Raw genomic sequence first — 26,660 nt, forward strand, 5'->3', positions numbered from 1 at the left:
CCCAAGCGTGCTGAAGTCTTGTTCAGTGTGGATGTCTGCTTTTCCTTCTTGGAGACGGGCTGGCACAGGGCAAAGTCCCTCTATGCCTCTCCCTTCCTGAGTGGCTGTCTTGTGCCTCTGTGTTTCTCTTCAAGTCCAACAGGGTGGCCATCTCAGTGGCTGACGGGGACCCTGAGCTGGGGTGGGTGATGCACGTTCCCAGGGCCAGCACCCAACAGCACCTTGGGCCATGGACCGGAACCTCATCCCACCAAACATAGAAGCGGGAGGAGGAATTCTAAAGATGGCGCCTATAGTTCAGCGTGCACTGTGGCGGTTTTCTTACAATCATTTCGAACCTATTTTTATTGAGCGCTTTATAAAGACATGTAAATGAAGGTGCCGAGTCAACATGCAATTCTGCTCTTTCCCTTAAGGTGAAATCTTTATTTAGACTAAAATCCGTTTATGAAAAATAAGCTTTTCTTGAATAGACCAAGTTCCTCTCATGCCATGATGTCTCCCCAAGTCTGTTTAATACCCAAGCCAGTCAGAAAGGCCATCTTGTCGCATCACCATGCTGGCTGCCATTGGCGAGAGATCCCGAGTCCTGGGGGATGGTTTTTCGGAAAGGAAAGCCGTCTCATTTATACTCTGATTTTTGTCACCTTATCATGAAAGTAGAGCATCCATGCCCTGGTTACACTTCCTGGCTCGTTCAGGCCTGACAGATGCTCAACTGTATTCTAATTGGGAAAAATTAGAGAGAAACATGTAAATTTTATATATATATATATAGGCTTCCCAGGTGGCTCAATGGTAAAGTATCCACCAGATTCAAGAGACGTGGGTTTGATCCCCGGGTGGGGAAGATCCCCTGGAGGAGGAAATAGCAGCCCACTCCAGCATTCTTGCCTGGGGAATCCCATGGACAGAGGAGCCTGGTGGACTACAGTTCATAAGGTCGCAAAAAGTTGGACAGACATGGCTGAGCATTTATTAATATATATACACATAAGCAATATGTTTATCATATATATGAGATACACAAGGTACCACAACTTGCAAAACAGCAGAGCTCCTATTTTTGTTTAATTGAAGTAAAACAAAATTTTAATTTTGTTTAACTTAGTTGATAAGTGACTGAGTTATATATATATCCATTCTTTTTCATAGTCTTTTCCGCTATGGCTTATCAGTCTGTTGAACATAGCTCCCCGCACTGTGCAGTAGGACCTTGCTGCCTATCCATTCTCTGTGTAATAGTTTGCATCTGCTAACCCCAGGCTCCGAGTCCACCCGTCTCCCTCCCTCCCTCTTGGCAGCCACAAGCTGCTCACAGAGCTGTTTTTTAAACACTGGTGTTTGAAGTGATATCTGCAGGTCGATAACCGTACCCCTTGTCATTTTAGAATTATCTCCGTCCTTTATCACTGAATCCACACCACACTCTGCCAGATAAGAGCGAATGTCCCTTTTGTTGGGTTTTTTTTTTTTTTGGCCATGCCCTATGGCGTGTGGGATCTTAGTTCACCTCCTTCTGTAGACCCCACATGGTGCTGTGGGCCAAGATCCTCACCAGGCCTACTTGATAAAACTCAGGCATGGAGGAGCCCCACAGGCGGTGGAGCTGGGAGTCCACTGGAGGCCCAGGGAACCCTCCAGTGCAGCAGAATGAAGAGATAATCTGCTACCACCAAAACCTGATGTCTCCGGCCCACCACCACCTCAGCTCAGAACATCTGTGTTTACCTGGCCTTTGGGCAGGGGCCCCACCTGCCCCCGTCCATGGTTACCGGTAACCACCCCCAGGCTGCCCTCCTTGCCCAGCCTGGCCGGGTGGAGCCCCCTGGGCAACCAGCTTAGGGGCCTTGGCCTGACCTCACCTGCCATCCCGAGCCAACACTGTAGCCCCAGGGAGCCAGGCGGGCCCCTAGTGCGGTTTCTCCACACACAGCCTTGCACGGGCAGATGGGCCAGCCCCCCGCATCCTGTGGGAAGGGTCCTCAGGGCCGATCCGGCAAAGCAGGAGGCCGGAGTCGGGGGGGCGGTGGCCCTCCAGCCCCTTGGTCTTTCTCCGCCCCTCCTCTGCCCCAGCCCCCCCCCGGTCGCTTTCCCTGGGGCAGCACACAACGGGGTTGTCATTCACCACCCTGCTCAGGGGGATTTGCTGCTGCAGCCCCTTTAGCAAGGCGCTCCAGCTCCCCCCTGCAGACTGGCCTTTCAGTCCCAGCTCCTGCCCACCCCCACCTCCCACTGAATTTGAGTGGCTTCAGTAGCAGCTAATTCTCCAGGTCCTTATAAGCCATCGTTCCAGCCCTCCTTCGCCACCCAGGGCTCAAAGGTGTGGCTCCTGGGTGCACTTTTGCAGAGAGGTTTGGGCTGCGAAGGTGGGTGTCCTGCAGACCTTTCTTCTCTTTGTGGCCGAGCAGCCCTTCTGCTCTGCGTCCTGGGCCTTCCAAGCCTTTGCTGTGGTTTTGGGGCAGTGAGGCACTTCCTTCTTTGCTTTTCAGAGCCATCTTCATGAAAAAGGGGTCATTTAAAAAACCTATTTTAATTTTTTTCTGATATTCAGATAACTATTCCTTATATTTGACTCATGAGTACAGGTAATAAAGTGCCATTTTGACAATAATGTCTATTTCACAAAACCACTCAGTAAGGAGGGTACATAAGACGCTGTTGATCATTCTAATATTCCTTTCCCCTACTTCCTTACTAGCAGAACCTTTACAAGTGTACACTACAGTGAGTCACAATTACTGGGGATGGCAAAGTGCCCAGCCAGAAAAAGGAAACTTCCCAGCCTTCTTTGAAAAGAGTGAGTGAGGCGCCATTGGGTACAGCTTCTAGGAAAGTTCTTATGCACTACCCTGTTTCTTCCTGCTCCCCCAGAGCTGGGATGTGGTGGCTGGATCTCTAGCAGCCACTTTGCATTACGAGGTGAGAAAATGGCAGAGCAGAAAGCTAGAAGGCACCTGGGTACCTGATAACTGTGGCATTCTACACCAACCCCGGACTGTGTAGTTCCAGATCTTTCTAACATGAGAGAGCTTTTATCTTGCTTCAACTATTGTTATTTGAGATTTTCTGACATGTGTTGCCTAATCTATTCCTAATGGCTATGGAAGCTATCACTCTTGTCTTTATTTTATAGAAAACAGTACTGAGGACCTAGTATGGGCCAGTCTCCAAGCTGGGATGTGTGTGCAAAATTGAAGTGCTAGTCATTCAGTCGTGTCCGGCTCTTGGCAAACCCCATAGACTATAGCCTGTCAGGTTTGTCCATGGAATTCTCCAGGCAAGAATACTGGAGTAGGTAGCTGGGATCGTGACATCTATTGTCTCATTCATTCTCACAGTCATTCAACGAGGCAGGTACCACTATCCCAGTGGATAGGCACAGAGTCTGAGCTCAGAGAGGTAAGAGGACTGGCTAATAGAGAGCCAGGGCAGAGCTGAAGCTCTCCAGCCCTGGTCCCTTCCCACTCTGGCCCAGATCCATTTGGGATGAGTAGTTTTCTGACCCCTCCCCTGCAAAGCCACAGTATTGAGGGCTTGTCTGTTCACCATGGTCTTGAATCCTCTTTCAGAATTCACTTGAACCCTTTGGAACTCAGCTTCTCCACCTTTAAAGTGGGACTGGGGGTGGGGCCGGTGTCAGACACCCTCCTGGCTTCCACCTCTGGGATTCCAGCACAATCCGAGACTTCCCGCTGGTTTGGTTTGGTTTGAACCCTCCCCTTTCCACAAAGGGACAACTCCAGAAATGCTAACTGAAACCCTGTCCAGGCAGGGAGGAAAATTTTTCTGTAGTTTGAGAACCTTCTGGGTCAGACAGGAGCCCTTGGAAGTGAAAGAGGAAGCGCCCCTCTGTTTATCTCCCTCTGGTGACATCACGTTTCCTTGCTTTGTTGCAGAACCTGCCGGCCAGGGACCTGCCCATCCCCTGAGAGCACCTCGCTCAGCTGCTGCTCCAAAGGGGCTCACACACAGCGCTGGCCTGCGCTGCTCCAGAAACAGGAAACACTAGTGTGGGGCCGAAGGTCCTCTTGTGGAGTTCTTTTCTCTTTAAAGCAATTCTGGCTGCTCTTGGGGACAATTCCTGGAGTTCAGGCCCCATTAACCTGGGCCTCTCACAGGCTGGCTCTTAGTACAGTCAGGGGGACCGAGTCTGGAGGGAAGGGTCTGGGAGGCCTTGGAGGAACACAGAAGGGACAGGTCCTGGCCCCAGCTTTGCAGTTACAACCCGAGGGACCCCACTCAGGTCACTGGCTTCTTAGACCTGCCCTTCCCACCAGGATGTGGAAACAGGAGATAGTGGTGAAGTGCGTGGACCCGAGGAACCCCAGGGGGCTCCAGTGATGGTCTTGGGGCCACCACTGATCAGCCACATAGCCTCGGGCAAGTCACAGCCTCAGTTTCTCCATCTGTCTAATGAGCAGGTTGGACCAGCTTGGACCATGGTGAAAACTGGACACTATGAACTTGAAGTTCTATAAGTGTACATGCTCTATCTGTCTAAAATAGTATCAAAAATAGATAAAAATCAGTAGTCTGCAAAGACACGTTGACAGGTAGTGAATGGAGGCAGGCAGGGCAAATGCAGAATTCCAAAGTGGATGGGAGGCTGGGCGCTGAGTCAGATGTTCGCTCATCTCTACTCACTGGGCGCCCGCTCTGTGCTGGGCGCGTATTGTATGCCAGGCCTGCCTAGGCACTTGAGAGAACAGCAACAAATGAGAAGGATACAGTCTCCTCCCTCACGGACCTTACTTCCTAGCTGCTGGAAGCCAACAATAAGACAAACACAGCAATGGAATAGTCTCAGTTTGTACCAAGGGCTGGGATGCAGTGGAAAGTGGGAGGGGACCCCTGAGCAGGGGACCCTTGAGCAGAAATGCAGACGATGAGAAGAGGGCAGCCAGGAGAAGACCTGAGAAGAGGGCTATTGGAGGAGGCAACTGCTGGGCAAAGACCCTGACGGGGCTGGGAGGGTGGGGTGGGGGTTGCTGGGTCCTGCATGGCCGAACAGGGCAGTAAGCATGGACAATGGGACCAGGTGATTCAAGGTCTTTCCAGGCAGGGTGGGGAGGCTAAGTTTAATCTGAGTGCAGCTGAAAAAATGGGTGGTTCTCAGCCAGCAGAGCAACATGGGTCTGGTCACGGCCTCTTCCAGCTGCTGGTCCTGGGCTGGGCTCTCCTTAACCTCTCTGCACCTCCGTTTCCTCTTTTGTAAGAGGAGACCGATCTTCATCACTGCTTCACAAGCCTTTAGCAGTCATTCCTGGGAGGAATGTGTGGACAGCTGTGTAAGCTCATGAGTGTGCACAGGGCCTCCAGAATAAGGGCTTGATAAATGTCAGCGTGGCTGTTTATTTAAATGACTGAAAAACCTTTGACACTCCTCCCGTTGGGGGGCGTGCACCCCCTCTTAAATCTAGCCATTTGGCAAGTACTCTGACCGATGCAGCAGAGGTCACAGTGCGTGACCCCTGAGGCCGGGTCACGAGGGGCCCTGCGGCTTCTGTCCAGTTCTTGAGTATCCCAGAGCCCATCACCTGCTTCCCCTCAGGCCGCTCCCCCTTGGAACCCAGCCCAAGCTCCAAGGGGAGCCACGGGAGAGGACAGTCCCAGCTGAGTCTAGTCTCTGGGTCACCCAAGCCGGCACGGACCAGCCTACAGCCGCCTGGGTCACCCTAGTCACCGGAGTCACCCCAGTCACCCCGGTCACTGGAGTCGTCCCAGCCAAAGCCCCAGCTGAGGCCCTGGGCTTCGTGGAGCAGAGACAAGCCGTCCCCGGGAGCTCTGTCCAAAGTCTCAACCCCTAGGCTCCAAGAGGACCAGAACGTGGCGGTGGGTTGGGGTGGCTTTCTGCACACACAGCCATGTACTGTGGCTGCATCAGCTACTCCCCACCCCGTCATCTCCAGGCCTCCCCGGCCCAATCCATCTTCCTGTGAGCACCCACAGGAGCTACCTTTAGTACTCATTTTGGCTTAATCATAAATGATCTAGATTTGTGGTTTGATAACTTGTTTCTAAACAGTACAATTCTTTGTTTCAAATGAAAGCTCAGGTAAATCCCAGTGGAGCTCAGGTGGGGAGGCCAAAGCAAACTTCCCTTGTCCTGTCTTGCTTCTCAGACCCTGGGACAGCAGGGGGACTGGGGGGCCCCAAGAACACAGGTCTCCCTGGTCTGGGCCCATGGGACCGCTCACGTCTCTCCTGAAATAGCTGATGACAACAGCCAGAGTCATCATGGTAGTGGCAGCTGTCTACTATTTCCTGCCCAGCCTCTGGTTTGCAATCTGTCCCAGGTGTCCCAGGACACAGGCTGGCCCAGCCATCTACTCCTCTGGTTATTTGCCCACAAGGAACCCACTCATGGGGTTTTCTAGAATTCAGGGAAGTGGTGTAGAGGGTGGGTTGAGCCTAGGCCTAAGCACGCAGGAGGGACTCAATGGGGCCAAACAAAAGAAAGTTCTCAGGACACAATAGGTGCTTAATGTGTGCTCAGTTACTCAGTTATGTTGAACAACGCTTTTGCAACCCCAAAAACGCTTTTGCAACCCCTGGTGTAGCCCACCAGGCTCCTCTGCCCGTGGAATTCTCCAGGCAAGAATACTGGAGTGGGTTGCCACTTCCTCCCCCAGGGGACCTTCCCAACCCAGGGATCAAACCCGTGTCTGCTGCACTGGCAGGCGATTCTTAACCACTGAGCACCCAGGGAAGCCCAGGTGCGTAATGAAGATTCGGAAGTCACATGTTCCTTGGGAATCAGGACACCCCAGTTCCACCCGGGCTGTGTCTGCAGGTGCCCCCAGGTCTCAGCCTCCCCACAGAGAATGACACCGCGGCGCCTGCCGTCACATAGGGCCTTGCTGATCCTGAAGCTGGTGGCCGCGGCCAGAGGCGCTGGTTCCACTGACCTCTGGGTGATGCGGGCAGGGCCCTTCCCTGCCCAGCCCAGCTTCCTCCTCAGCCTGGGGAGGGGCGGTCACGTGCTCTGACACCGGTGCATGTCGGTGACCAGCCTTCATCCTGACTCTGGCCACAGCCAAGGTCACAGGGCTCTCGAGGGGATGGGGCCCTGGTCCGGACTCCAGACACGCCTGCAGGAAGGCCCAAGGTCGAGCAGGAAACAGCCTCCTGTGAGGCCTGGGCCAGCAGCCACTCTGGCCTCTCACAGGCCCAAAATCTAAAGAAAGGAGAGAGGCTCCTATAAGCAGAGACCCTCCAAGAAGTTCCTGGTTTCTAAGTCATGTCTCATCTGCTTATGGTTCTCTAAACCAGTGGTTCTCAATTGGGGAAATTTTGTCCCCAGGGGATGTTTGGTAATTTCTGGAAACGCTTTTGATGTCACAACTGGGAAGTAGGGGTGCTTCTGGTATCCAAGAGGCCAGGGGTGATGCTGGATATTCTACAAGGTACATGACGGCCCCTCCACAACAAAGAATTCTCCAGCTCCAAATTTCAGTAGCACCAAGGTTGAGAAGTCTAAACCCAATGGTCTCAACCAAATCCTGTTCACAGAGAGACCTTCGTCCCCCCCGAGCTGCCCTACAGGCCACATAACAATAGCTCCGCCTGCCCTTAGTCACCACCATCCTAACTTTCACAGAAATAGCTTCACAATGGATCTTGTTTTACGGTGATGGGTGATTCTCATCACCCATATCCATCTCTAGGCAATATATTTTAATCCTGCTTTTTTAAAATACTTGTCTTTCCTTTTATTGACTGGTTTTTAGGATAATTAATTTTCTGCCTTTCAACTTCCACAGCTTACCAATCAGGGTTTTTGTTTAATATTACTATGAACACATGGATTTAAGCACATCTGAAAATTTTAATCGATTGCAATTACTGCCCTTTTCCAGGCTCACCCTGACCCATCTTTGGCCAGTGGACAGCCCTGTAGGTTGAATCCTTCCTACGGGACCCTAGTCTTTGGCAGTTTTTTCTCTCTCTGGTGTGTCAAGATGGTCCAGGCTCATCTTGTATATTTCCTACCCTAGCCCTGGAACCAACCATTTCTCCAAAAAGCCCTGGAAATTATTATTAGTTTTGTAGGAAATTATATTTCAAGACCACAATGTAGATTCCCGGGATTCTAATTTCTGCTGACTTAGTTTAGTTTTTTTATTTTAGGCTTTTTTTTTCATAGACAGAGTTAGGAAATATATCAATATTTCTTTTAAATATAAAGTGCCAGACTTCCCTGCTGGTCCGGCAGTTAAGAATCTGCCTTGCATGCAGGGAACAAACTGATACTTCCAGTGGAAAACTGAGGACTGCAGCGTTTTGACTTAAAGTCATCTACATTATACCCCTATCATTTATCTTCTACATTTAGAATTCTGGCCCTTAGGATACAATAAATACAAATATAAAATCAAATATACAAATATACGCTATCTCACAATTATTCATCTGTTCTATCCCACACCCACACACTCAACAGTCTTCGATGATGATACTAATATCACCAGCACAAATACGGTTGCTGAAACGATGACATTTCCCCCCGTGTTCTCCCTTCTCTCCCTCCTCCCTCCACTTTCCATGTCTCGTCTGAGTTGACATTGTCAGGCGCTGCTCTCTGTTCACCCAGCCTCGGGTCTACATCCACTGCCTGAAACTCAGCCTCTGATGGAATCCTCAGTACCCTGGGATTATGGTTATAATTGAAGGAAAGTTATACGGCTCAAAATAGCCTGGAGTTAAAACTCCCCTCCGGGTGCTCCCCACCATTCTATGCAAAACATTAAGGTTGATTAGGCCCAGATTCCAGCCAGTCCAGCCTCTGGTGATCTCCAGAATTCCTTGCCCCAGCTGTTTAAGAGATAACTACTCCGAACAACTTTGGAGAAGAACAGGCCCGGTTAAGACAGTAGCTTTCCACATACAAGCCTGTATATACTCACTCCTTTTCTTGGGTTAGGGCAGCAGCTCACTAATCTGACTGCTGCCCCTTCTCGCCTCATTAAAGGTGATCTGTTCCTGTAAAGTGCCGAACCTCGCCTTCTTTAACTCCCTTACCCTACAATAATATTTCCTGATTTCTTACAGGCTGCCCATTGCCTGTGACTCATGCTTGAAAGTCTGTTTTGCCAGCTATACAGTATTCAGCTCATGTTTTCCTTCTTGAGTGTTCAATGTTTCTCTACATCTTCTGGCAGAAAGCATTGCTATGGCAAAGTCTAAGGACAACTGAATTTTTATTTTTTCATAAGTTCTTTGCTCTCTTTACCTAGATTCCAGAAGGATTCTTTTTCTTTAAAGCTTGGCAATTTTACTAGAGCATAGCTTGGTGTTGGTTACTCTGGCTGGAGATTCTCAAATACATGGTGAGCTCTTTAAACACATAGTTCCAAACCTTCCTAGTTAAGGAAGGTTTTCTGGAATTACGGTGGTGAGTGTCTGTCTATCCCTCTCCACGACTGTCTTCCCTGGGGACTTCTAATATTCAAGTGTTTGATCTTTTCTGCCAAACTTCAATAGGCAAGGGGTTAGCTTTCTCTTCTCGTCTGTGTCTTTGTGTCTCTCTCTTTGTAAAAATGTTCCTCCCGTTCACCTTTTAAATTTCTCTTAAGGCTTTATCTACTGTGTTCTTTCTGGTGTTGTCTTTATTTCTCCATTTCCTTTAAGTCTTCCCTGAATTCTCTTTGTGTCTTGGTTTTTCCCATTTCTGATTTACATTGTTCCTTCCTGCCTTTTCTTATTTCCTTAACATCTTTTAGCTCATTTTCGAGAGATGGCTACTTTTTTGCTTTCCTCATGTTATGTAGAGTATTTTCAGATTCTGCAAACTTTGTACAATTTTCATCTATTGTGTCTTCCTGGAATTCTATCATTATTTACTAGGGATATTATTCTGTCCTTAATTACCTTTTTAAAAAATAACTCTAGAGACTTCCTGGAAGTGCAGGCTTGATCCCTGGATGGGAAACTAAAATCCCACACCTCGAGGCCAAAAAATAATAATAATTTAAAAAAAAGGTTAAACTCTGTGTGGGATTTATCTTAGTGCTTTCGTCTTGCTCATACTTGTGTGATGTTAGTTGTTTGTTAAGCTTTTAATCTTTGTGGCCCAGGGCAGCTCCCTCTCCAGCCTGGAGTCTTCAAGACATGTCAGCTGGCATCTGGAAACGTGGCCCCCCACTCTCTGAGATTGCTGAGCTTTGCTCCCCTCCCTCCTTTACTGTTCCTCCTCCTTCATGTCTCTGGTCCCTGTCCTGCTCAATCTGACTTTGTCTCAGCAGCTTCTTGTCAGTATGGACCCTGACCTGGAGGGCGCCCCGGCAGTTCTGGGGGCTTGCGGGGGCCCAGCCCTCATACCTCCCTGCAGTCCCTTCCACCTGCCTTCAGACGGGTAAGGCCCCTTGAGCTTCCAGCGGCTGTCCTCAGATGGGTCCCTTCGCGACCACGTGCACTGCAGGCGGTCGTTTGGGGCTCACCCGCTCTCAGGCCCGTCAGCTGCCCACTCGTGTCCTCCTCCTTCCTACCACATGGATGTAAATACCTGACATGCAGACCTGGTCTCCTTTGGAAAAACCCGGTCAACTCACCTCCCAGGCTGCCCCAGGCTGGGGTGGGTGGTGAAACCGCAGACAGATTTAGGTAAACTGAGATCAGAGGGACCAGAACCTCCCTTCCTGGGTAGAACCTAAAAACCCTACACTTATTCCGACCTACTTGTAATCTGGGGCTCACGAGGAAGTCTTTGGCCAAGTCTCTTCATAAACACTATTCTTTTTTGGGTTTTGCTAGCTAATTACTTGTCCAGTTCAGATGCCTCTGCCATTTATTCCCCCTGATCGCTCTGCAGGGATGGCTCAGAGAGGTGGAGCAACTTGCCATGGACCCTCAGCTGCGTGAAGCCAGGTGGACTCTGCCTCCAGAGATGACATTGTGGGCTGTGAAAGCACCTGCACCACGCCTGACACCGACTGAGCCAGCAGGCGTCCCTCACTTACTGAGCTCCTACTATGTGCCTGGCGCTGTGCCAGGATGGAGGTGGGGGAGGCACCCGATTCTCCCAGTAACTCAGACTGTACGGCCCCTCCCTACTGAGTGTGCACTCAGACACCCCATCCCCCAGCCACTGCCCAAGTTAGGCTCTGCGCCCTCTCTCCTTGGACCAGCAAAGCACCCCACGCCCATTCAGAATCCACACGGGCTTCCCACGCTCAATGAGAATAGGACCCCTACTGAGGGATCGGGCCCCTCAGGAGCAGTGCCTGGGCTGAGCCTTGTCACCCCATCTCTCTGGCCACTTCTGAGTCGGTGCTATAAATGGGCTGATGTTCTTGAGATATTAACCACCACGGGTTTCCCCAGACTTCCTGCACCCACGAGCCTTCCCGGATCTGCTACAGCTGGGGTGAGAGTTCAAGGCTCCCGGCCTGGGGAAGGCATGACAGAGCAACTCACAGGGAGAGGAAGAGTTGAATCAGGGCCACTTCTCACCTGCAGGCTCAGCAGGGACCCATGGATGAGACCTGTGTGTGCCAGACTCCACACCCATCCCCGGGATGCTCCAGCAGAGGCAGGGCCAGCCCCGCCCCGCCCCCAGCCAAGTCCCTGGTGACAGCACAGCAGAGAATCCGGAGGAAACTAAGGGCGGATGGGAAGCAGGGCCTTCACTCCAGGCCTGAGTCACGTCTGTATCTGGGGCCTTCCCAGGCGGCTCAGGTGGGAAAGAATCCACCTGCCAATGCAGGAGACCCAGGTTCCATCCCTGCGTCAGGAAGATCCCCTGGAGGAGGAGATGGCTACCCACTCCAGAATTCTTGCCTGGAGAGTCAGTCCTATGACAGAAGAAACTACTGGGCTGTGGTCGATGGGGTCACAGAGAGTCTGACACAACTGAGTGACTGAACAACATCACCATGACAGAGCACAGGTCCCCGTGGACTCAGGAGGGGTACAGCAAGCCTACAGGGGCCTCGACGTCCCACCCAGAGCACACAGTCATTCCCCATGCAGACGTGTGCCCAGAGGTGACCAGGACAGGGCCATCTCCACATTTGTCAGCCAGGACAGGTGAGACCCAGACAGGCGAGACGTCTGAGCAGACCCCATGGCCTGCCCCTGGGGCAGAGTCTAGGACACAGCAGTGACCCCAGAGGGATTGAGACAAGCGCCAAAGTCAGGAACCACCCACGTGGCGTCCAGCCCCAGAGCTTTCCCCAGAAATGTCTGCAGAACTGGAAACCCCCCTAACGACCACGGAGGATGGGCTGCCTCTGTCTGACAGATCGGGGAGCCTGGCGACTTGCCCAATCACCCAGCAAGAAAGCGGGGGCGCTGAGGTCTGACCTGGGGATTCTCTGAGCCAGGAGCTTCCCCCATGTGTCCGCTGAGCCCCGTCCCCCGGCCCAGCCTGCCTCCTGGCTGGTCCAGATGTGGTCTCATGGTCTGGGCAGGCCACGGGGGCACTGGGGTCAGAACAAGGTGCCTGCTGCCACTTACGGAGGGAGCAAGGTGGAACTGAGGCTGCGGGCCGCAGGGCTCAGCTTCCAGAGTTTAGGGGAGAGAACCTCCCTAGGGACCTGGAACAGGAAGAGCCTCTCAAACCAGTTCCCCAGGGTCTGGCCTGACCCAGCTTGACACTCGCAGCCTGAGCCAGGCTGAGCCAGGTTTGACTTCCTGCTGGACGGGAGGGGACCTAGGGCTACCTGGGCCCCTCACACTCTAAATTCAAGCCCAAGAGGCTGCCAGGGGTGACCCATTCATTCCACAAATTCTGCGTTTGCATCAACTGTGAGGGGGCCTTCCCAGGGTGAGGGGGCCGCGGAGAGCAGGCTGAGGGTCCCGCCCTGGTGGGGGAGACAGACGACTGGAGAGACTCGGCATTAGCGCTCACAGCGGGAGGATGTTTATACCAAGACTTGTGGCTGCCACAGCACAGTAAGTGGGTGCACTCCTGTCCCCACTCAGCAGCTGGGGGATGAGGCCCCGGAGCGTGGGAGCGCCCAGGACGGCTGGTACATGGCTCTTATGTCCTGCCTGCTGTGTCCCCTAAAGTGAACGTCGCTGTCATGTCTGACTCTTTGTGACCCCATGGGCTATACAGTCCATGGAATTTTGCAGAATACTGGAGTGGGTAGCCATTCCTTTCTCCAGGGGATCTTCCCCACCCAGGGATAGAACCCAGGTCTCCCGCGTTGCAGGTGGATTCTTCACCAGCTGAGTCACCAGAGAAGCCCCTAAAGTCTGTGCCAAAAATATGTGCCAAAAGTTTTGTGTCCCCTAAGTTCTGTGCCAAACCCTTGCCCCCATGGAATGGTATGAGGACGTGGGAATTTGGGGAGGTCATAGGTCAGGAAGGTGGGGCCTCTACCAAAGAAGAGGAGGCGCCAGCCTGTCCGCACGCCTGGAAGGGGCTCATCAAACCCAGACATGAGGGCACCCTGACTGCAGATTGCTCCTACCCAGGACCGGGAGAAACAAACATTGTTGCTTAAGCCACCAGGTCTGTGGCATTCTGTTACAGCAGCAGTGCCCGAGCCAGCCTATGAACCCAGGAGGTGTGAACCAGAGTCTGTGAAAAATACGTAAAATAACAGTGTGTTAGATGGTGACACGTGCAGAGCAGAAAAGTAAAGCAGGAGAGAGGAGTGTATCTGTGTGTGCACATGTAAGTGTGTACATATTTGTATCTGTGTGTATATGTATATGTGTCTGTGTGTGTATACGTATGTGTCTGCCTATGTGTGTGCCTGTATGTACACCTGTGTGTATCTGGCAGTGTGTGTGCATGTGTGTCTATGTGTGTGCGTTTATTTCTTGTGTGTGTGTATACATATGTGGCTGCCTGTGTGCACATGTGTGCGTGTGCACACATGCATTTTCACAGACGTGTTGGCAAGCTTGGTTGCGGGATTCAGGAACTTGATCTCAGGGCTGGCACTGGCCCTCCGGGGATGCTCCCTCATGCCCCTGGTCTGCACCTTACTCACTCTGGGCTCCTCCATGCCTGACGAGGGCGTCGCACAAGCTTTCCATCAGCCTCGTGCTGGAGGGGCTGCGTGGACGGCCCCCGACACGGTGCAGATGAGCATCAGTAGGGCACCCGCCGCTCAGGAGCGCTGTGCCTGGGGCCTTGGGGGCGTCTCATTCAATCATCCTGAGAACCCGGCGGCCTGCCAGATGGGGAAGTGGGGTAACGTGACCGAGGTCGCAGAGAGCAGGTTTCCGCTCAGCGGCCACCCCTCCCAGACCTGGGCATGCGGACCTGGCACCCGGCCACCTTCCTGCTGTGGCACAAGAGCCAGGCCCGCAGGGAGCCCACTCCTTCATTCATTCACCCATGCATTCTCCTGAGGGGCGCACCCTGAGCCCAGAGGGAGCAGACAGTATCGCCAGGACACAGTCGGACCCCAGGCCCGCTTCTGCATCTGTGACTGCGAGCCCAGAACACCCCCTGGGAAAGCTGCCCCGGGGGCTGGGGCCACACCGGTCCTCCCCTTCCCCCGGCGCGATCATAACCACACAGCCCCCAGCTGGCCACCTTTCACGGCCTGGGCAAAGGCCTTGACCCCTCCCTCCTGTCCTGGGTCTGCAGGGGAGTCTTGGGCCACCCCTCACCCTCCCTGCAGGCCTGGGCGGGGGGCAGCCCACCGCCTCTGAAGATGAGATCCCTGACCACAGAAGCAGGTACCCTCGGGTGGCCAAAGTTGGGAGGGCCTCAGAATGGGGAACCAGAGCCCAGAGGAGGGCAGTGTGTCACCCACACACCCCAGACTCACCCTGACAGCTGGGCTTCGCTCCGGGGCAGATGGGACTGCGCCTCGGTGCACTGGGCCGGGAAATCTGCCACGTGGTAGCCCCTCCTGGCCCTGTCTAAACAACACCCACCCAGGGAGGTGCCTGGGGCCCTTCCACTTTGAGATACCCTAGGAGATGGCAACCCACGCCAGTGTTCTCGCCTGGAGAACCCCAGGGACGGGGGAGCCTGGCGGGCTGCCGTCCATGGGGTCGCACAGAGTCGGACACGACTGAAGCCACTTAGTGGCAGCAGCAGGCAAGGCAACCACAGGCTTCCTAGGTGTCTTAACAGTAGAGAATCCATGTGCCAATGCAGGAGATGCAGGAGACGCGGGTTCGATCCCTGGGTCAGGAAGATTCCCCTGGAAGAGAAAATGGCAACCCACTCCAGAATTCTTGCTTGGGAAATCCCACGGACAGAGGAACCTGGCGGGCCACAGTCTGTGGGGTCACAAAGAGTCAGACACGACTGAGCACGCATGCATACAGGCGGCACACCACAACATGTTGTTGGATGAGGTGATTTCATCCCAGAGCCCCTCTCTGTAAATGAATGCTTGTTTTTTCTATTGCCATCTCCTCCAGACTTGACAATGCCCGGCACATAGTAGGTCCTCAATAAATGTGGATAAACTCTGAATGGATAAGTAAATGAACAAAGGATTTTTACCACTGGGTGGCAGTGGGATTATAAGCGATTATTATTATTACTATTTTTGCTTTAAAGTATTTTTTTGCAAAAATTATATAGAATTTCTAATGTGAGAAAAAATGCAGTTATTGCAAAACCTACACAGCTGGTGAGGCCACAGGGAAATGAAGGGGCTTTTGGCTGAAAGCAGTCCTGCAACCTACGGTCACAATGACTAATGTGACCTCCACACGTGGCTTGGATGTGGACAGGGCCCGGAAAGAACCAAGCAGCGGGGAACTGGGGTGGAGCTTCTCTTCTCTCGTCTCTCTCTCTCCCATTTCCTCTCTAGTTATCTCATCGCTGGGCAATCAGTTCAACTCAGGAAGGAGAACAGGATGGTGGTGCAGCTGGTCACAGCGGTGTTGGGCTATGGGGGTGCAAGAGATGCAGGGGTCCAGGCAGCTCATTTTAACTCCAGGAGCCTCCTCAGTTTTCCCACCTGTAGAATGGGGTGAAGGCACGGACCTCTGGCTTTTATGAGAAGTGATGGCTCCCCTCCTGGGCTTAGTACTCACCGTGTCTTCAGGCCGGCCCCGTTTCCTTCCCTTTTTCCTGCCTCGCTGCTCACAGGGTTGAGCAAGACTTTGCTGGTGCTTGTTTACCGGCTGCAAGATGGCACCTGAAACAGGCCAGCACTGAAGCTGGCCCTATGAGCAGAGGAGAAGGGCATCCCAGGGAGCGAGGGCCCTCGGCCAGGAACGGGGCTCACCCCTCAGCCTGGGGCCGGGTCTCAGCTCTGTCACTTAGCAGTGGGTACTGCGCCCTCTGAAAGTGGCCGCAGCAGGGCCTGCCTCCCAGGGCTTTGACAGGGCTCACTCTTCCGACATGTGGCTGTGCCCAGAGGACCGTCTGTCCCCACTCCTTCCCTCCCACGCAGAGCCAGCAGCTCTGCCTCCAACCTTTGCCTCTGCAGCCCTGCCCACCTGTCCCCCACCCCTTTCCAGAAGGCCCTGAGCTGGCCCGGAGCGAGGCTGGGGCTGTGCTCTTCTCTCAAAGCTGAAATCAAAGGCCTGAATCATGGGAGCATCTGTGTTACTGCTTAGCGATTTAGGAGAAAAGAGTAACTGTGAGGCAGTACCTTGGAGAGTCAGGGCCCATCTACACGTTAAACTCCCACTCTGAGCCTTTTCTGTGGCAGATATCCTACAGCATGACCTTGCTGTGATATCATTGTAGGTAAGCCGTTCTCACCTTACAGAAGAGACCAGGTTTATCACACGGTCAGCACAGTGTCTGGCTCCTAACAGACTTTGAAAAATATTTGTTGAATTGGTAGATGGATGAATGATGGATGATGGATGGACAGAAATGTGGATGGATGGATAGATGAGTGGATGAAAGGTGAGTGGATGAGTGGCTAGATGGGTGGTGAATAGGTGGGGGGATGGATGAGTGGATATTCAGGTGGATGGATGGGTGATGAATGGATGGGTGGATAGATAAGTGGGCAGATGGGTGGATGGGTGGGTGAACAGGTGGGTGGAGAGAAGATGGACGCAAAGGTAGATAGACAGGTGGATGGAAGGGTGACGGATGAGTCGGTAGACGGATAGGTAGGGAAGGGTGACTTGGTTGATGGAGGGTAGATGAATGGACAGCTGAGAGTTGCCTCTATGAGCTTGTCAGTGGCAGAGCTGGCAAGGGTCTGACTTCAAGCGCAGACCCTTCCTACTTCTCTGGAGTCTGTCACTGAATCTACGTCATCAACTCCCACATGTTTATCCCTCTGTGGACCCCTCCACTGAGTCCCAGCACCCTCTGTATAAGGATATGTTTAGTTTCTCCTCTTGGACATTTCGGGACAGGACCAGTCTCATGGAGATGCAGTAGTGTGCCCAGTCACACTGGCCCCACACCCCGCACCTGGTGTTTCATGAGTGAAGTCTGATGGGACGATGCAAGGGGCACAGGAGCAGGCGATGCCCCAGCAGGACGCTTATTTCCGGTGCCTCCTTCCCTGTGTGCGTTTGGTGTCTGAGCAGAGTTCTGGTGCACTCACCATCTGCCCATCCATCCGCTCGTCTCCAGCATCCATCCATCCATGCACCCACCTGACCACCTTCCATCCATCCACCTGGGAGTAGGACCTGTACCTGCCAAGAGAAGCGGTGGAGTGAGTTCTGTGCACTTCTGGTGAAAATGAAGTACATCTGCACACAGACCAGCACAAACGGTGTGACTCTGACGAGCCCATGTACAAGTCAAACACTTTGCACTACACAGTGCGCACAGCACACCACAGACGAACAGCAAAAAATTCCAGACTTTGTGTTACTGGCATCATTGATTTTATTGGTATTTATTCAAAATGCCAACGATGTAAGTTTTTAACTTTTCTTTACTTAGAGCAGCACTAAATAGCAAATTTAAAACAGGCCGACAAGTCAGGAGGAATAAAAGGGATGGGATGAGGACTACCCAGAGAGCCCAGACCCTGGGTTTGGCCCTCCTGGGGTGGCGGGAGGACTCGGCCCCCATCTTGCCCAGTAGACCAGGGGAGGGTCCAGGTCGGAAGGGTGTTGAGGAGGGACAGCTCTTGGACTCGAACCTTGTACCGAGACCTGTCGCCCCAAGACAGGCGCGCACAAAAGAATGGGACCAAGCGCGTCTCTCCAGCTCTGAGAAGCCCGGCCCACCTCCCCGCCCAGCCCCCGCTCCCCCCGCCCCCCCCCGCCCCCCCCCCACCGTTCCTACGGTGGGAGGCTGCGCCCCCTGGTGGGATTGGGGAGAAGAGCCCGGCTGCGTGAATCTGGGGGTCGTTCAGCTCTGAGCCCCACAGCCCAACTTTCAGTCCCCTCTGACCCTGCCATCCCGCTTCTAGGAAAGCATGTACACAGGCACACGGGCCGCGTGATGGAGATGACATGTGTGCACGGTTTTCATCGAATGAATAAGCAGAGTCAGGTCAGCACAATGGAAATAACGTCATGCCAAGCAGCTGCGCTGGAGGTCTTGGCTCCTGTACCCAGCAGTGCCCCCTGGATGCGGGCGTGGGGGCCAACAGCCAGGGGGTGGGGCCAGGCAGAGTGCTCTCAGGGGAGGTCCCAGGAGGGGACTCCAGAAGGTGAATGATGCTCATAACCCTGGGGGTGAGTTACATCCGCCCCCCGCCTCCCACCAAGGCCTGGGAGGAAGGCTTTGATCTCCTTTACCTCTCGGTCATTACCCCAAGGTCAGGGCTCCAAGTAATGGCCCAGGTCGGCCCTGGGGACCTTCCCACTCTGCAGGTGAGAGGCTTGGTTCACCGTTGCAAGCCTCAGGAAAAGTCAGCCTCAGATGGGGTTTTGAAACCCGTGGATCTTTTTTTCATTATGATTGCAGCAAAATATACATAACACAAAAAAATGAGAGTCGCTCAGTCATGTCTGACTCTTTGCAACCCCATGGACTATACAGCCCATGGAATTCTCTAGGCCAGAATACTGGAGTGGGTAGCCTTTCTCTTCTCCAGGGGATCTTCCCAACCCAGGGATCGAACCCAGGTCTCCCTCACTGCAGGTGGATTCTTTACCAGCTGAGCCACAAGGGAAGCCCACATAACACAAACTGTACTATTTTAACCATGTCTAAGTATCCATCTCAATGGCATTAAGTATATTCTTATTGTTACTTTAAAAAGGATATCCACATGCTCTGCAACCCTCATCATATCCTGCTCCAGAAACTTTCCCTCTTCCCAAACTGGAACTCTGTCCCTGTAAAGCACTAGCTCCCCAGCCCCACCGCATCCCACCCCCGGCCCCCGCCAGCCTGCTTTCTGTCTCCATGAACAACCACACTAGGTCCCTCATGTGAGTGGGATCCTGCAGCATTTGGCCTTTTGTGACCGGCTTATCTCACTGAGCATACTGCCCTCAAGGTTCATCCAGGCTGTAGCATGTGCCAGAACTTGTCTTTTAAAGACTGAATATTAGTAACATCTCCTAGTGTGTGTGGATCCCCTGTGTTTATCCATTCATTGCTCCATGGATACACAGGTTGTCTCCACCTGTGGGCCATCGTGAATAACGATGCTATCAACAGGTGTACAGGCATCTGATTGAGTCCCCGCTTTTAATGATTTTGGGTGTATATTCAGAAGGGGGGTCTGTAGATCTACATTTAATTTTTTGAAGAATTCCCATACCGCTTTCCACGGTGAAGTCGAGGGATATGGAGGGCTTCACAGACAGAGCAGCTCTCCTGGATCCTCGCAGGAGGGGATTGGGACTGTCCTCTGCCCGGCCGGGCTCAGCTGGTCAGAGGTCGTCTGTAGGGATGCGGACCATGAGCATGGACCTGGCATCACACCGACCCTGGCGCACAGCTCTGTCACCTGGAACCAGGAGCTGGTCCTCCGACCTTGGGCAGCTCTGGGAGGTTTAAACGAGTTGGTGTGTGCAGGGGCCCAGCCGGCTCCCTCACTGCCAAGGACCAGAGCTGCTGCTGATTTTGTTGAATCTCCTTCAAAATTCAGTCAGCCAGACAAAACCAATGCCCACAAAGCAGGCTTACAATAAACCGACCACGTGGGACACCTCTGAGGTGTATAAACCAAGTCATGGGATATGAACTCAAAGAGGCCATTGTCTCCAACGACATCTTCAGGTCCGTGAACCAAGGAGAAGCAAAGGCTGTGGAAGGATACAGGTCCTCAAATCAAAAGTGAAATCCTAACCTTTTCCGGGCAGTTGTATGACACAGCACACTGGCCTGGAGTTTCGGCGCGTTCAAACCTAGTTTAGCACTTCTAGGTGCGGGCCCGTGAGCTTTCCTCCTCTGTACATGCGTGCATGCCAAATCACTGCAGTCATGTCCGATTCTTTGCAGCCCTATGGACTGTATGTAGCCTTCCAGGCTCCTCTGTCCATGGGATTTTCCTGGCAAGAAGACTGGCATTGGTTGCCATTTCCTTCTCCAGGGGATCTTCCTGACCCAGAGATTGAACCCAGGTCTCCTGTGGTTCCTGCACTGCAAGTGGCTTCTTTACCACTGAGCCACTGGAGAAGCCCCATTCTCTGTAAACTGGAGCCTAACAACAGCCACCTAGGGGGCCGTCATGAGGGTTAAATGAGGAGACACAAGTGACCGATGAGCTTGAAGCCCGCCAGAGTCAGGGCTTAAGCCCTGGGGCTGCTCCAACCCCGTCTGACCTCTCCAGGCTCCTAGCTGACCCCATCCCCCCAGTGCCTCAGCCCCAGGGCATCAGGCCCTCTGTGATGACCCCCAAACATCTCCAGCATCTTCACTCACCTACTCCCCAATCTGACCCCCACTCTTCTCACATGTCAACTAGTCTCCCCAACCTCGACATCTTCACTTACTGTAACGGGTCCAATTGTGTCCCCTCCCCCCAAAAGATACATTCAAGTCCTACCCCTGGTACCTTGAATGTGACCTTCTTTGGAAGTAGGGTCTTTGCAGATGGTGGGTTACAGTCCATGGGGCCACAGAGAGTCTGACATGATGGAGTGACTGAGCACACACACAGACTGGAATTAGGTGGACCCTAGGAGGTGGATTTGTCCTTATAAGGGGGATTTGGACACAGGCACGCAGGGAGGAGAGAGAAGGTGGAGTGATGTCTCCAAGGCAGGAACACCAAGGGTCGCTGGCAGCAGGCAGGAGCTGAGAGGAGGCAAGGAAGGATCCTCTCCCAGAGCCTTCAGAGAGAAAACAGCCAACACCTTGGTTTCAGACTCAATATTGCTGTTGTCCTAAGCCACCTGGTTTGTGGCATTTTGAGGGCAACCCGAGGTAAGCAGTACCCTTACCCAGTCCCCTCCACAGCATCTCCACCCTCCAATATGTCCCCCTTCCCAGTACTCCCCCTTCCAGGTTAGTTCCAAAACCCACCTCCTCCTCCAAGAAGCCTCCCCTGAGCATCCTCAGCCCTCCTCCTCCACTGCTGTTTCTGCAAGTGACTGTCCCCCATAGCACTTTGTTTGCAGTGTCTTCCCCTAGAGTGAAGTGCGCTCGGTGACCTACACGAAGGGTTTCAGAAGAGGCTTCCTTCCTGGAAGAGCTAACCCTGAACAGGGATTTGACAGATGAGTAAGAGTTTTCTAACTGAAAAAACGGCAGCTGTGTGCCAGTCGCTGAGTACACTTACTTAGCCATGTATTCATTCGGCCAGCATATTGAGTGACTTTTGCCCCAACTTGTTCACCAGAGTGTGGCCTCAGAAGCAGGACAGCACCTCATTTATCTCTGGCTGCACTGACCCCCACTCCCCAGGAGCTCCTAGCAGCCCTGGATCGGCCTGAGTTTGTGCACAGCCAGCCCAGGGGTGTGACTCAGGTGGGGCCTTGGGGATGGGCACATTTGGCAAGAGGAAGGGTGGCCAGAGGGTTCCCCAGGCAGCACTAGCGGTAAAGAATCTGCCTGCCAATGCAGGAGACGTAAGAGATGCAGCTTCAATCCCTGGGTCAGGAAGATACCTGAAGGAAGAAATGGCAGTGAACTCCAGTATTCTTGCCTGGAGAATCCCATGGACAGAGGAGCCTGGTGGGCTACAGTCCATAGGGTCGCAGAGAGTCAGACACGACTGGAGAGACTTAGCACACAGGGAAGGCAGAGGGACTCAGAGCCTCCTGGAGAAGCAAAAACAGGAACCCTGCATATCAGCTGAGGCATCAGTCCTGATTCCAAACCCAGGCTCTGCCACTTTCCAACTGAGTGAGCTGGCCGCTCTAAAGCCTGGTTCTTACCTGTGAAATGAGGGTATCTGGCCGAAGTCCTTATTCATTTGTGAAAACCTTCTGCAGTAAGGAGCACTGGCCACCAGGGGGCGCCGGTCCCTGCTGCAGCAGGAGAGACTGGAGCCGGGTGGGCTGTGGGGGTGGAAACCGCAACATTACCGTTGGGGGTGGGGAGGGGATGGGAGGCTGAAAACTGGTTTGGAGTCAGGCGGTCACTGCGCTGCCCTGGGAGGCCCGTCCCGCCTTGCCACGTGTGGACAGGTCCCAGTTGAGCTCTGGGGTGCTGCTGGCCTCAGGTCCAGGCTCTGAGTACAGTGCTGGGGGAGGCGAGGGTCTGCCTCCAGGGGGTCGCTGTTGGGGCCATCATCTCCCAGGGGCATCAGGCCACAGGCTCTGATGGTAACAACACCTGGTGCTCTGCAGAGCTGCCCACATGCCGACACACGCCTCTCACTGCAGCCGCCTGGCAGCCCGTGGGAGCAGTCATCCTCGCACGTATCCATGAGGAGCCAAGACGCAGGTGTAGGAGCTTGCCTGAGATCACGCAGTAAGGGACAGAGCTGGGGTGAGCACACAGGTGGTGTGGCGGCACCCACACGCTCACCGTCCTGCCTTATACCCTGTAGGAGTGGCCCCGGCTTCTCGGACAGGCGCTGATGACAGGCAAGGAGGTGAGGAGGACAGGAAAGGTGTTCCATCAGAGGGAACCGCATGAACGGAGGCGCAGAGGCATGAAAGCGTGGGCAGAGGGGCACGTCATTCAGAATTGCTGCCCCAGGGGGAGGCTCCGGAGGGGGCATGCAGAGGCTGCCAGTCACAGAGAACCGCTGGAGGGCTGAACACAGCGGGGTGAAGAGGTCAGGGCTGGGCTTGGAACCTTCCCTGTGGCCTCGGGGTAGAGAGGGACTGGAGGGGGCCAGAGAGGAGACAGGAGGACCAGTGAAAAGGCCAGTGCCGTCCAGGTGGGGGACAGAGAAGCCGCTGGACCCTCCAGCTGCCGTCGGCAGGCTCCTTGGTCAGGCCTCTCTTGGTGACCAGAGACAGAGGTCGGCCAAGGGCAACTTAGTGAGAGGCCGCAGGGGGACCTCCAGGGGTAGGAGGCAGCCGGCCCTGGGAATGAGATCGGGGAGCAGAAGGCATGGGGACCCTCTCGTCTGCGGATCCCGCCCTCTCCCTCCCCGCAGGAGCTGTGGCTCCTCCAGGGAGCCGGCTGTCAGCCCCACCGCGCGCCAGCTCTGCTCAGTCAGTGCAGGACATCAGCTGGGTGGTTTGTGCAGGATCCAGCATCGATCTTCTTTTCAAGGTAAAAAAAAAAAAAAAATCTGCCAGAGCAGCAGGCAAGCGGAAGCCAAAGAATAAATAATGGTCCTTCCTCATCTGAGCCACAGATGGAGAGGGAAGGGGGGCGGTCTCCACGCGAGGCCCCCACCTCACCAGAGTTTGGCCCCACCAAGGCCACCAGCTGGGGGGACAGGGCGGGACATAGGGCAGACTCCTAGGTGCCAGGGTGAGGGAGGGGCTCCCCTTGCCGGGCCCAGGCCGAGGCCTGCTCTGACCCAGCACCCCAATATCGCCAAACTGTCAGTGGTTAAGGCCTACACACAGGCCCCCTGCTCCGGCGGTCAGGGGCCGGAGTACCCCTTTGCTAGGACAGTGCAGCTCCGGGTGGGTGGGGAGCGGTACCCTGGTCTGGATTTCGTAGGCCGCCCAGCCCTGGCCACCGCCTTCCTGCACAGGAACCAAGGAGAGCGTCTCAGGACCCAGACGGAGCGCTGGGGGCTGAGCGGTGGGCCCTGGTAGGGGCTGCTGTCAGAATAGCGCTGACGGGGATGGGGGCCCGGGGCCAGGGGAGGGCCCGCTGTGCAGGGGGCGCTGGGTGTGGGGAGGCTGTGGGAAGCCAGGTGACAACCTGGGGTGCCCCAGACCTCCCCAAATGAACTTGGTCTGGGAGGGGCCTGGCAGCCGGGAGCTGGACTCCTGTGGTCCTACTGTGTGCAGCCCACGTCCGCCCGGCTTCACGGGGGCCCTACCTGCCTCATTCCGCCTCCTTCCCAGACCTTCCTGGAAAAGGAGGAGGAAAGGAGGCAGTGGGGTGGGCCGGGAGCTGCCTGTTCTCAGAGTTCCACTGGGAAGACCCGGAAACTGGGGCAGGAGGAGGGCGGGAGGGCAGGAGAGGCCCGGATGCAGAAGGGGAGGAGAGCAGGAGGGGCTAGGGAAGGGGCTGGGGGAGGGGAGGGGAGGGGAGGGGAGGGGAGGGGAGGGGTTGCGGGGTAGGGCTGGGGAGGGACTGGGGGGCTGTGGGGGAGGGGAAGGGCAGTAGGAGGGGGAGGGGAGGGGCAGTGGAGGGGAGGCTGGGCCTCTGAGAAGGGGCTTTTTCGGTACTTGCTGCCGGCAGGTCTGGCTGAATGACCCCAGGGAGTGGTCAGTGTGAATGTGTGTGGTTGCATGTGTAAGCGTTATATGTGAGCGTAAGTGTAAGAGGGCATCTACATGTGCAGGTGAGTGTGTGAGTAAGTGTGTGTGCAGAGCTGGTGGGGACCAGGAAGCCAGATTCCCCTGAGCCAGGCTCACAGAGGGGCCCCGGGGCGCCTCAGGGCCAGGGGCTGCACCCGGGGCTCTGCCTGCTCAGCCTTCAGGGGGCCCAGCTTCTTCACGCGTCCCTCATCCCTCCTGGAGCAGCGCTGCTCCGGGACTGGAGTCGCCCCCAGTGCCCCTGCGGAGCCTCCAACCCCTCACAGTGTTACCCTTTCTCACTGAGGAGGCAACACCCCTTGTCACCCACCCCCTGTCCAGCGGAGGCACCTGCATTTCTGGGGCCCAGGGTCACGCTGGGCCTCAGGGTCACTCACTGGGGCCTGGGAGGAGCCTCCAGGGACAGCAGGAGGGAGGTCCTAGGCCACAGCGGGCAAAATGGGAAATGACACTGCCCTGTGTGCCTCGTGTGTGTGTGTACATGTGTGTGCATGTGTATGTGTGTGCATGTGTGCGTGAGTGTGTGCGAGTGTGTGTGGCAGGGTGGGGAGGTGGGGAGAGGTGGGGACAGGGACCCTCCTGGCTCAGTCCCACCTTCTGTCTGCCAGTTCTTTCCACTCATAAACACATTGACTCACTGACACCTGAAAAAGCAGACTCCAGCCCACCTTCTGGGACCCCTGATCATCACCCCGAAGGCCCCTCCTCAGGACCCTGGCTTCACACTGGCCTGGGGCTCCCATCCATGCTGCCCAAATGAGGCTTGTAGTGGGTTGAAGAGTGTGCCCCCACAATTCATGATCATGTGACTGTACTTGGAAACAGCCTTGGCAGATGTCAGTGGTTAAGGTGAGGTCAGATGGGGTTGGGCGGGAGCCGGATGCAGGGACCGGTGTCCTTGTAAAAAGGGGAGGGACAGAGATGCGGGAGGAGGCCACGTGAGGACATGAGGACGTGAGGACGGAGGCGGCGACTCGAGTGAGGCGGCCTCAGCCACGGGGACCTGGGGAGCTACCAGAGCAGGGAGGGGCGGGAAGGACCGTCCCCTGGGAGCTTCTGGAGAGAACTGGGTCCTGCTGGCACCTTGAGTTCAGATTCCAGCCTCCAAAGGAGGAGTTTCTGGGTTTTCAAGTCAGTCTCAGGCATTCGTTCAGCAGCCCTGGGACAGACACAGGGCTCACCCCTCTCCCATCTCCTCAGCCACTTTGCCTGAGTTCTGGAAACAGCAAGTCCTGGTACTCTGGCCAGGGGGGCGGATCTGGGCAGTGGGGCAGCCAGGAGACCCCCACTCAGACCTCCAACTGTGGGTGGATGACCGGGACCCGCCTGCCCTCTCTGAACCCCAGCGCTCCCTTCAAGCCACGGCCCCGTCTCCCCTGGGCTCCTGGTCCTCAGAGATGAGCCCAGCTGGTGTGGAGACCGGGCAGCCCTGGCCACCTCTGTGTGACCACGTCTCCCTGATGGCGATGCGCCCCCCCCCAACATTGAGATTCAGGGAGGGGAAGGGCCGCTCGGGGTGCTCCCCTAATTAACCCGGCTGGGGTGTCTGCTTCCCAGAGGACCTGGGCTGGATACTGCATTGTTACCCCCATATTACAGACCCCCAAACTGAGGCTCAGACAAGGGGAGCGCCATGCCCAGCCCCAAGAGCTGCCCTCTCCCTCTCCCTGGGCTGGGTGGGCCAGGAGTGAGAGCAAGAGGTCTTCGCCCCCCAAGCCCAGCTCTCCCCCATCCAAGCAGCTCCAAGGCTCCCAGCCCCGCAGGCAGCTCCCCCAGCTGCGCCTGGTTGCCATGGTGTCAGAGGAGGAGCAGATTCCTGAAACGCTTCCAGAACTTCACCCCAGCCCCTCCTTCCTCATTCCCTTCTCCAACATCAAAGCCTCCTTCTGTCAGCTGAGGCCTGGCTACTTCCTCCCCAAGCAGCCAGGGAGCACGGGAGGTCAAGGAAGCGGAGGGTCCCGGACGTGAGTCACAGGACTCCCGCCCAGCCCTTCCCGGACCAAGGGCTCCAGACAAGCCCCCTAACCGCCCCCACCAGACTGGCCGGACTCCCCACC

General features: G+C 54.8%; 1 long non-coding RNA gene across 1 annotated transcript; it reads right to left on the minus strand.

Moving 5' to 3' along the window:
• Positions 1 to 447: 447 nt before the first annotated feature.
• On the minus strand, positions 448 to 14,784 carry LOC133042252 (uncharacterized). The gene is made up of 4 exons (XR_009689455.1): positions 14,739 to 14,784; positions 13,950 to 14,132; positions 6,912 to 7,180; positions 448 to 725 (listed from the first exon to the last, which is right to left on the minus strand). It is a non-coding gene; the product is annotated as an uncharacterized LOC133042252 (long non-coding RNA).
• Positions 14,785 to 26,660: the final 11,876 nt, after the last annotated feature.

The sequence above is a fragment of the Dama dama genome, chromosome 21 (genome assembly GCF_033118175.1).
Source record: "Dama dama isolate Ldn47 chromosome 21, ASM3311817v1, whole genome shotgun sequence".
Lineage (NCBI taxonomy): Eukaryota > Metazoa > Chordata > Mammalia > Artiodactyla > Cervidae > Dama > Dama dama.